The sequence below is a fragment of the Bufo bufo genome, chromosome 2, assembly GCF_905171765.1.
Source record: "Bufo bufo chromosome 2, aBufBuf1.1, whole genome shotgun sequence".
NCBI lineage: Eukaryota > Metazoa > Chordata > Amphibia > Anura > Bufonidae > Bufo > Bufo bufo.
The window spans coordinates 463275348-463287606 of record NC_053390.1 but is presented as its reverse complement, the minus strand read 5'-3'; the positions used below and the strand labels follow the sequence as shown (position 1 = coordinate 463287606).

At 41.6% G+C, this 12259-nt stretch overlaps 1 protein-coding gene across 2 annotated transcripts in view; it reads left to right on the top strand.

The window, feature by feature from the left end:
* The window catches only part of LOC120989509 (junctional sarcoplasmic reticulum protein 1-like), an 84367-nt gene that overhangs the window by 31215 nt on the left and 40893 nt on the right, over positions 1–12259 (top strand). Inside the window, exon 2 of one of the 2 annotated variants that reach the window (XM_040417657.1) lies at positions 352–520. The exons of the other annotated variant lie outside the window; for it this stretch is intronic. The gene's annotated coding sequence lies outside the window, so the exon portion shown is untranslated. The remainder of the gene's footprint in view (positions 1–351; positions 521–12259) is intronic. 2 annotated transcript variants of the gene reach the window in all.

Genomic DNA, 12259 nt, shown 5'->3' with positions numbered 1-12259 from the left:
AGTACACCTTCCCTACAAAGAGATCTTGACATGGTATGCTCTCTAGCTAGGTGTTGTCTTCTTGGTGGGGAGTGGGCACCTTTCTAGAGTTCCCCTCAGGCAGCAGAGAAGCTAGGCCCAACCTCTGTGTGCGTCCACCTCAGCACATCTACTGAGGTGAACATATAAAGGTTGATCATTAGAAACAGCAGGTGGCACTATTGTAACATTATTCTTGGAATAGCTGGGGATATCAGCATTTTTAAAATGTATAAATACAAACATTGTTTAGAGCAATGGGCTGGATTTAACTATAAAGCAATATTCTGTGTGGGGCAACCCCTTTAAGTATGGCTGATTTCCCTTCCACAGTCAGCTCCAGCAATAGCAACATATGAAAATTACATCCACATGGCTCATATTACTCTATGATTGGTCATCATTTTACACCGGCTGAGATTTGCACCTGTCTCTGTATATTAGGCTGGGCACTGAGTGCCAGTTGGGCTGTGGACATGTAGTGTGGATCTGAAATCTAAAGGTAAGGGACACCTTTTTCTCTCTATGCTTTCCAGACATATACTTTTAAAATATATATGAAACAAATATGGAAACCCTTCTAAGGTAGCAGAAAATGAGTTGTGAACCATTCGAGTAGCCTCGGGAAGCTATGTGAAGCAGATATTCGGTCTATATTTAGTAAGGTAGCTCACTACAACTGGTAGTCACTTCAATTAACAAACTCCTTCTAATGCAGAGGTCTCTTCTCAAACCAGAAATGTATTCAATTTTCTACATATATCAAGTTCTAAAACGAAGGTGGTTTTTCTTAAATTCCCATAATTATTTTGCGTGATTACTTTACCGTAATTTAATTACTCTATAGGTTCTTAATGATAGACAGTTGTATGGCTTCTCTTGGACAGGTTTGCCTTGTTAAAGTGGTTGTCCAGGTTAATTGCAAATTTGTCTAATGGCACCTAATGTTTTAAAATTAAATAAATCTAAAAAAAAATATACACTCATCTCTTTCTCCTACTCTGACCGTCCAGTCCTCCTCTCGAGGTTTGTGTACAATCTGCACAGGTTATGTGCAGGTAGATGGCACATGACTTCTGCAGCCATTCAGTTTCCTCAGTGGTATATGGTATGAGACCTCTGAGGACAGTAATTGGCTTCAGCTGTCAGATATATATATCTGCATCACTGCAGCAGCCCTGTATACAAACAGTGAGAAGAGGACAAGACCAATGGTTCTGAGAATGCTGGGGGAGAGGTAGGTGAGTTTAAATTTCTTTCTAAAGCATTAGGTGGCATGGGGAAAATTTGTATTGAACTTGGGCAACCCCTTTAATATTGCAGCATATGGTATGTCAGCCAGACTGTTACTCATTTTCATGTAATGATTTTTTTGTGATCGACACATTGCCATAGGTACAGTGGATACAAAAAGTCTCCACACACCTATTAAAATGTCAGGTTTCTGTGATGTAAAAAAATTAGACAAAGATAATTCATTTCAGAACTTTTTCCACCTTTAACCACCTCAGCTCCCCTAGCTTAAACACCCTTAATGACCAGACCACTTTTTACACTTCTGCACTACACTACTTTCACCATTTATTGCTCGGTCATGCAACTTACCACCCAAATGAATTTTACCTCCTTTTCTTCTCACTAATAGAGCTTTCATTTGGTGGTATTTCATTGCTGCTGACATTTTTACTTTTTTTGTTATTAATCAAAATTTAACGATTTTTTTGCAAAAAAAATGACATTTTTCACTTTCAGTTGTAAAATTTTGCAAAAAAAGACATCCATATATAAATTTTTCTCTAAATCTATTGTTCTACATGTCTTTGATAAAAAAAAAATGTTTCGGTAAAAAAAAAATGGTTTGGGTAAAAGTTATAGCGTTTACAAACTATGGTACAAAAATGTGAATTTCCGCTTTTTGAAGCAGCTCTGACTTTCTGAGCACCTGTCATGTTTCCTGAGGTTCTACAATGCCCAGACAGTACAAACACCCCACAAATGACCCCATTTCGGAAAGTAGACACCCTAAGGTATTCGCTGATGGGCATAGTGAATTCATAGAACTTTTTATTTTTTGTCACAAGTTAGCGGAAAATGATGATTTTTTTTTTTTTTCTTACAAAGTCTCATATTCCACTAACTTGTGACAAAAAATAAAAACTTCCATGAACTCACTATGCCCATCACGAAATACCTTGGGATGTCTTCTTTCCAAAATGGGGTCACTTGTGGGGTAGTTATACTGCCCTGGCATTCTAGGGGCCCTAATGTGTGGTAAGTAGTTTGAAATCAAAATGTGTAAAAAATGACCTGTGAAATCCTAAAGGTGCTCTTTGGAATGTGGGCCCCTTTGCCCACCTAGGCTGCAAAAAAGTGTCACACATGTGGTATTGCCGTACTCAGGAGAAGTTGGGCAATGTGTTTTGGGGTGTCATTTTACATATACCCATGCTGGGTGAGAGAAATATTTTGGTCAAATGCCAACTTTGTATAAAAAAAATGGGAAAAGTTGTCTTTTGCCGAGATATTTATCTCACCCAGCATGGGTATATGTAAAATGACACCCCAAAACACATTCCCCAACTTCTCCTGAGTACGGCGATACCAGATGTGTGACACTTTTTTGCAGCCTAGATGCGCAAAGGGGCCCACATTCCTTTTAGGAGGGCATTTTTAGACATTTGGATCCCAGACTTCTTCTCACGCTTTAGGGCCCCTAAAATGCCAGGGCAGTATAAATACCCCACATGTGACCCCATTTTGGAAAGAAGACACCCCAAGGTATTCAATGAGGGGCATGGCGAGTTGATAGAAAAAAAAAAAAATTTGCCACAAGTTAGCGGAAATTGATTTTTTTTTTTTCTCACAATGTCTCCCTTTCCGCTAACTTGGGACAAAAATTTCAATCTTTCATGGTCTACTTTCCGAAATGGGGTCACATGTGGGGTATTTATACTGCCCTGGCATTTTAGGGGCCCTAAAGCGTGAGAAGAAGTCTGGAATATAAATGTCTAAAAAAATTTACGCATTTGGATTCCGTGAGGGGTATGGTGAGTTCATGTGAGATTTTATTTTTTGACACAAGTTAGTGGAATATGAGACTTTGTAAGAAAAAAATTAATTAAAAAATTTCCGCTAACTTGGGCCAAAAAAATGTCTGAATGGAGCCTTACAGGGGGGTGATCAATGACGGGGGGTGATCAGGGTGTCTATATGGGGTGATCACCCCCCTGTCATTGATCACCCCCTGTCATGCTCCATTCAGATGTCCGTACGTGTTTTGCGGATCCGATCCATGTATCCGTGGATCCGTAAAAAACATATGGACCTATGAATGTAGCTTTACAGGGGGGTGATCAATGACAGGGGGGTGATCAGGGAGTCTATATGGGGTGATCACCCCCCTGTAAGGCTCTAGTCAGACGTCTGTATGTGTTTTGCGGATCCGATCCATGTATCCGTGGATCCGTAAAAAAAACATACGGACGTCTGAATGGAGCCTTACAAGGGAATGATCAATGACAAGGGAATGATCAATGACAGGGGGGTGATCAATGAGGGGGGGGGTGATCAATGACGGGGGTGATCAGGGAGTCTATATGAGGTGATCAGGGGTTAATAAGGGGTTAATAAGTGACAAGGGGGGGGTGTAGTGTAGTGGTGTTTGGTGCTACTTATTACTGAGCTGCCTGTGTCCTCTGGTGGTCGATCCAAGCAAAAGGGACCACCAGAGGACCAGGTAGCAGGTATATTAGACGCTTTTATCAAAACAGCGTCTAATATACCTGTTAGGGGTTATAAAAATCGCATCTCCAGCCTGCCAGCGAACGATCGCCGCTGTCAGGCTGGAGATCCACTCGCTTACCTTCCGATCCTGTGAACGCGCGCGCGTTCACAGGAAATCTTGCGTCTCGCGAGAGGACGCGTATATGCGTCCAGGAGGAATGAATCGACCGCCTCCAGGACGCGTCCCTGCGTTCTGCGGTCCGGAGGCAGTTAATGTGACCTATAAACTGTACCACTCAATTGAAAAACAAACTGAAATCTTTTAGGTGGAGGGAAGAAAACAAAAATAATGTGGTTGCATAAGTGTGCACACCCTCTTATAAGTGGGGATGTAGCTGTGTTCAGAATTAAGCAATCACATTCAAAATCATGTTAAATAGGAGTCAGCATACACCTGCCATCATTTAAAGTGCCTTTGATTAACCCCAAATACAGTTCAGCTGCTCTAGTTGGTCTTTCCTGAAATTTTCTTAGTCGCATCCCACAGCAAAAGCCATGGTCCACAGAGCGCTTCCAAATCATCAGAGGGATCTCATTGTTAAAAGGTATCAGTCAGGAGAAGGGTACCAAAGAATTTCCAAGGTATTAGATATACCATGGAAGACAGTCATCATCAAGTGGAGAAAACATGGCACAACAGTGACATTACCAAGAACTGGACGTCCCTGCAAAATTTATGAAAAGACGAGAAGAAAACTGGAGTCGTTGGGGCTCCCCGAGGGGAGTCAATGGTCACCTCCCTGCCCTCACACCCATCTCATTCATCAAGACCTCCCCTCTGCGTCTCTTACACCATCCCTTTTGTCTCCTGACCCCAGAGGCAGCTGTGTGAAATCTCATGCCGGCTCAGAAGACTTCCATGCTCTGCCACAATACTGCCATGCACAGTGAGCGCTTGAAGCCAAAGTGTATTCACCTCCGCTTACTGCACATGGCTGTATCATGACAGTGCACAGAAGTCTTTTGTGCCAGCATGAGATTTCGTTCAGCCAGCGCTTATGTCCAGAAACAAAAAGGGCATTGTAGGAAAGGCAGAAGGGAGGTCTTGAAGAATGAGATGGGTGTAAGAGCGGGGAGATAACTCGTGGCTCCCCTAAGGCAGAACTACAGCCTAATGACTCCATGAGGTACTTAGTCATAACATCAGGGACATTTTCAAAGCAATTTTTTTTTTTACATGAATACAATGCTTTTGAGTATAGACAAAGACAGTTTAGGAACGATTGAAGGATGCACAGTAAGAATATTTAGGCTACTTTCACATGGCGTTTTGGTTTCTGTTTGTGAGATCCGTTCAGGGATCTCACAAGCGGTCCAAAACGGATCAGTTTTGCCCTTAATGCATTCTGAATGGATAAGGATCCACTCAGAATACATCAGTTTGGCTCCGTTCCGTCTCCATTCCGCTTGTTTTGGTGTCCGCATGATGAAACTGAGCCAAACGGATCCGTCCTGAAACACAATGTAAGTCAATGGGGACGGATCGGTTTTCACTGACACAATCTGGCACAATAGAAAACGGATCGGTCTCCCATTGACTTTCAGTGGTGTTCAAGACTGATCCGTTTTGGCTATGTTAAAGATAATACAAACGGATCTGTTCTGAACGGATGCATGCGGTTGTATTATCTGAACGGATGCGTTTGTGCAGATCCATGATGGATCTGCACCAAACGCGAGTGTGAAATTAGCCTTAATCAGCTGTATATGTCAGTCCTGGTGACAATTTCCCTTGAAGGGGGTTGTCTCACTTCAGCAAATTGCATTTATCATGTAGGCAAAGTTCACGGGATACTATATCTCCTTACGGAGAGCGTTTAAATGGCATGAAGAGTCTTACAGGCCAGACAACATTCCTCTTGAATTCTGGGAAGAGGGTATGCAAATGAGCTCTTGGCAAACTCTGCCTCTAATGCCACCAGATGTAAGGTAGCTGTCCCATCAGTAAATGGTCAACCTTTTAAACAAACCTTGAAACATGACTTGGATGATAAATAAGCCAGCGCTCATCTGCAGACAGCTGTTTCAGGATGATTGCCCCTCATCAGTGCATAGCAGATAGTACTGGGTGAGAGGCGTAGATAAGGATTCAGGAGACCCTATCTCTCATTACGGACAGCGCCTAAACGAAACGACATGAGGAGTCTTTTAGACCAGGCAATGCTGCTCTGGAGTTCTGAGAAGAGGGTATGCAAATAAGCTCTTAACAAGCTCTGCCTCTAATGCCACCAGATGTAAGGTAGCTATCCTATAAGTCAATGTTCAACCAAAGTCAATGTTCAACCTTTTAAACAGGCCCTGAGTCATGTCACAATGCATCTAACTCTTTGATACTATGAGTATGGAAGGGATTTTTTTTGTACCAAAGGTGGGTGATTGCTTGAAAATAAAAGTAAACGGGCTGACCTCTTTGTCGGCTACAGGCTGTATAGTAGGGATGGACTGCTGCTCAGTGGGGAAGGTGCAGCTGTTTTCTTGGAGAAGATGGCTAGAGTGTTTAAACTAGGGACTTGGGGTGAGGGTAGTCCCATTATAGCAGGGGAAGATAGTGACCTGGGACAAGGTAATGGAACGGGGGGTGGAATGGAGGGAGGGACCAGAACAGTTCATAAGAAAAGGGTTACGGTCAGTTTAGAAAGGATTGTGAAAATTGGGAAGGGGTTTGCCTTTATGTAAAGTCCTGTCTAAAGCCCACACTACAGGAAGATATAAGTGAGGGACATGAACATGTGGAGTCACTGTGAGTAGAAATACATGGAGGCAAAAACAATAATAAAATACTGATAGGAGTTTGTTATAAGCCACCTGATATACCAGAGTCTACAGAGAATCTAAAATTGCAGATCCGCAAAACATGGATACCAGCCATGTGCAATTGCGGACAAGAATAGGACATCTTTTAACTTTTTTGCGGGGCCACAGAACGGAAGTATGCATGTGGACTGCACACGATGTGCTGTTCTCATCTTTTGCGAATGAATGGGTGCGCATCCGTTCCACAAAATTGCGGAACGGATGCGGACTCAAATATGCGGTCATGTAAATGGGCCCTAAGGGAAATGGATGAGGCGGTAAATCACAATAAAGGTCATTATTATGGTGGACTTCAACTACCCAGATATAGACTGGGAAATTGAAACCTGTGAATTTCATAAAGGAAACAGATGCTTGGCAATAACTAAAGACATTTCCCAACTGGTTCAGGACCCGACTAGAGGGACGGCCATACTGGACTTAGTACTAACCAATAGAGCTGACAGAACAACAGATGTGCAGGTTGGGGGACACCTGGGAAATAGTGACCACAAAGTAATAACATTCCAATTGTCACTCAAAAGAGTGTTTCTTTACGGAGGCACGAAAAATTGACAAACTTCCAAAACGCACAATTTGACCAGCTAATAGAGGCCATCAACCTCACTAACTGGACAATGTCCTCTGGAATAGGAATTCAGACACAAAATGAGATATTTTTAAAGGCATCCTAAACTCTAATTGTCAGAGCTACATACCGTATGGGAATAGAAGGGTGAGGACCAAGAAAAAAACAATGTGGATAAATAGAAATATAAAGGGAGCAATGAATGACAAAATAAAGCATTTAAAGGGAACCTGTCATCAACTTTATGCTGCCCATACTAACGGCAGTATAAAGTTGAGACAGGTGAGTTGATTTCAGCGGTCTATCATTTATAAGTTAAAAGTAAATGGTTGCCAAGAACCAACATCACAATCATTCTAGACTGGGGCTGGAAAAGAGTCACGGCTGCCTGAGAAGAGTCATGGTTATTCATGAATTCTTGCTCTCCCTGTGCACCTGCTGATGACTGACAGTCTTCTATCTAGTTTTATCCCTTTATGTCTAGGAGAGAACTGCCAATCATCAGAAGATGGGTGGGGAGAGCAGGAGATTATGAATAAACATGATCAGGTAGATTTGACTCTTTTCAAGGCCTGGGCTGCAATGATTATGATGCTGGTTCTCGGCAGCCACTTGCAGCTCATGAGTGACACACCCCTGAAATCAGCATTTCTGTCACTACTTTATGCTGCCCTCAGTGAGGTCAGCATAAAGTTGATGACAGGTTCCCTTTAAATCACTAAAACAGAAGGGTAGTGAGGAAGCATTGAAAAACTATAAGGAAAAAAATTAAATATGTAAAAGACCGATAAAAGCAGCGAAGCTGGAGACAGAGAGACTCATTGCCAAAGAGTAAAACGAACAGAAAAAATGTTCTTCAATTATATAAATGGAAAAAAGTTTAAATCTGAAAGAGTTGGCCCCTTACAGAGTTATGAGGGAGGAGTTGTAGTGTCACGGTGGGGAGTGGGGGAAACCCCCCACCGTACAATGTAAAGAGATAATAGGTAGCAGCTAGGCCAGTACGCCGGAATAAGGGAGCAGGTCACCTCCTAAAGCATCCCTAAATCTGGCCCTGTTCTCCTAACTGTATGAGCCGACCCATAAGGTAGGAGGGCACATACGCTGGAACCTCAGAACCCTGAAATCCGTGAATTTCGGAGGCGGTGGATGTGGCGGTGTAGGTGGATGAGGAGGAGGTAGCCTACACTGCTTTTTGGTTTTAAATTTAATTAATCTTTTTAAAATTAGGGTACACCCTAAAACATTGGGAAATATAACCTGTGATAACCCCCTCCAGTCGTGCTAAACACACGTTCAGACAATACACTGGCTGCAGGGCAGGCCAGCACCTCCAAGGCGTAAAGGGCAAGCTCAGGCCATGTGCCCAATTTGGAGACCCAGAAGTTGCAGGGGGCAGAACCATCGGTCAGTTCATGTAGGCGTGTGCAAATATATTGCCCCACCATGTCATGTCGCACGTCCCCGTGATGATCACGATCCAATTGGATATCTGCTCTATCAACTTTCGATGTTCTTTTCTCCGCCTACCATGTTGATCACGGTTAGCGGCGAATCAGGGTTCCACCCCGGAGAGGGAGCGTGAGAAAGAGAGACCACATCCAAGGGAGATCAATGGATGAAATTTAATTGTGATCAAGCGGAAATGTGGGTAAAGCTATTAAAACTGAAGAATTGAAGGAAAGCAGGGGGCGCGCTGCAATTACCCACTTCCGACTCGGGGAGGTAGTGACGATAAATAACAATACAGGACTCTTAAGATGCCCTGTTATTTGAATGATATTTCTGGAGGGAGGGGATGTGTTTACATTTGTCCAGAATTGGTTTATAAAGCAATTCGGACAGGAGGTCTCAACATTAAAGGATTTTGTGGAGAGAGTGCACAGAGTCCTCTCCAAACCGCCCCCCCTACCGGTACAAGACCTAGAGCAATTCTAGTCAAGTTGTTGTCGGCTAAGGATAGATGAAATTTTACATAGAGCCAGGAATAAGGGAAAGTTAAATTGCAATGGGGCTACAGTTATGTTATTTCCAGACTATGCCAAGGAAACTATGCAAGAGAGAACCCGTTTTTTAGAGATTAAAAAAGAACTGCGTAGGAAGAATGGGAGTTATTCAATGATGTTCCCGGCTAGGTTACGCGTTCAATGGCAAGACAAAGTCTGTTTTTTTTTATTCCCCGGAAGATAGCAAAGCATGGATCGAGGACAAACTGTCTAATTAAACGGATGGGATTGGGGATGGGGGGGGGTTTAATGCTATGGAAGAGAGCCAGGGGCTAGTGCCCACTGGGTCAAAGGTGTGGGGGTTCTATCTCTATCTCTCATAAAATATGCGAATCGTTTCATTAATGTTAGAGGATTAGGTACGGGGGTGAGACGAATGGCAATATTTAATGTTATTAAAAAATTTCTCCCCGCTATTATTTGTTTTCAAGAGATGCACTTGACCAAAGATACTGTAACCACCATGGATAGGCCATGGATACAGCATGGATAGTAATTGGGGACTATAATATGGTGATGGATGAAACTTTTGATAGATGTAGGATTGGCAATAAAAAAAAAAAATATATATATATATATATATATATATATAAAAATCGGGCACTAAAATCTGCACTGAAAAATATCACAGATGAGTTTGAGTGGTTGGATATCTGGCGATCACAGAATCCTAGAAAAAGGAAATTCTCTTGCTACTCTAAATCACATAAAGGTATGTCTAGGATTGATATGGCCCTTAGTAATAACTTAGGAGCACATTTTATTGACAAGATTAACTATACAAATAAAGCAGTATCAGATCATTGCCCACTTTTGGTTTGAACTACAGGAGACAGACTGGTAAGAGAAGGTCGGGTCAGAATTCAGCTACATAGTTTAATTACACAGCATAGGTATGAAAAGATTTGCACTGAAATAATGGAATATTTTGATAAAAACATGGGTACAGTGGACACAAAGATTGTATGGGATGCAGGGAAAGCTTACATGCGGGGAATTTTCTTGAAATATAACAATGGTGAAGAAAATGTCAGAAAAGAAAATATAGAGTATCTAGCATGGGTGGCTGGAGATAGTGAAAAAGAATGTGGAGTATCCCACTGAAATTAATTTACAAAGGTGGGAGGAAAACTTGACTAACTATAATAATGAATTATATCTGTTAGCAGAACACCAAAAATTAAACTATGTTAAAAAATACTACACTCAGGGACATACCAGGGAAACTGCTTGCATCATTAATAAAAACACAGAGAAGTAATAATTATATTTCCCATTTAGAGAATGACAATGGACAGGTAGTCTTGGAACAAGAGGATATATTGCAGCTCTTTAGAGAATATTTTGCGGATATATATTCAAATAAAGGAAATGGAAATATAGTGGATAAAAAAAAGGTTCTTGGGAAATATATCATTGAAACAGTTGTCGGACCCACAGAGAGAACTATTGGAAGCAGGTATCTCCTTGGAGGAAATCAACAAGGCCCTTAGTTCCATACCGAAGAATAAGTCTCCAGGTTTAGATGGAATCCCTTTTCAGGTCTATAAAACTTTCAGTGGGGTGCTGTCCCACAGGCTCCTGGAAATGTGGGAGGTTTCGGGGGAGTGTGGGACACTACCCGATTCTTTACGAGAGGCGCTGATAACGTTGATCCTGAAAACAGGGAAAAGTCCAAAGAAACTTGACTCGTATCATCCGATATCCCTAATAAATACTGATAATAAACTCTTGGCGAAGATTCTAGCTAGTAGATTGAAAGGTGATATCTACAGTAATTCATGGCGATCAAACAGGCTTTATGCCAGATAAATCGATATCAGAGAATATCATATAAATATGCAAATAAAAGGTGCCAATACCGGTCAACGACTAGTAGTTTCACTGGATGCGAGTAAGGCTTTTGACACAGTAGAGTGGCCCTTTATGGTAGCCACTTTAAGGAAAATGGGCTTTGGGAATAATTTTATAGCTTGGGTTGCGCTTCTGTATACAGACATAACAGCAAGAATTACAATGAATGGAGAGATATCGAACCCAATTGACATCAAGAGGGGGGTACAACAGGGGTGTCCATTATCCCCCGCTTCTTTTTGCTATTGTAGTGGAACCTCTCGCCGCTCGGATAAGACAGGATAAGAATATAGTGGGTTTTAAATTTGGTCAGCACGAGAAAAAAAAATTCTTTGTATGCGGATGACCTGATGCTGTTTGTAGGGTCCCATGACTCCCTGCTTCGATCAATTGCAACATTCGAGAGTTACGGGAAGGTGGCCGGCCTGTCCATAAATTGGATTAAATCAGCCTGTATACCGTTAGATCCAATTGGGAATTTTATCCCTGGTTGCCTGAAGATTATAAAAGAGGGAGAGAATTTGCAGTATTTGGGAATACAGATATCATCTAACCCTCAAGACTACACAAAATTAAATTTAGTTCCTACAATAGCGAAAATTAGAAATAAGATACGCATTTGGAAAAAACTACCCCTGTCCTTGTCTGGTAGAATATTGCTTATTCGGATGTGTTTACTTCCAATGATAAACCATATTGTATGGAACTCCCCAATCGAAATCCCTAAGAAATATTACAAGATAATACAGAGTCTCCTGAGTGATTTTAATTTGGAGGGGTAGAAGGCCAAGAATGCGATTACAACTGTTACAGTTGCCAACTGGGGAAGGTCCTGACCTACAAGCATATGCTTTGGCAGGGCAGTTTAAAAACTGTTTGGAGTGGAGTAAATCCCAATTTTATAATTCTGTTTTGAGCTGCCTATATAAAAATGTTACTTCTACTGGAAGATCCCAGATATTAGAAGCTGGTATACACCTGCATCCCCAGTTTAATAAATCCCCTACTATGAAATTAATGTATAAAACATGGCAAGCTATTAGAAAATTATGGGAAAAGACAGATTATCACGACGATACGCTGCTTTGAGGAAATTATCACTTAAAATAATTATTAGGTATTGATAAGAGGTTCTGGCAGACACCTGGAATCAGTACTCTTGGCCAGATATGGGGTAATTGAGAAATAATGGAGTTTGAAGATCTTAAATGTAAAA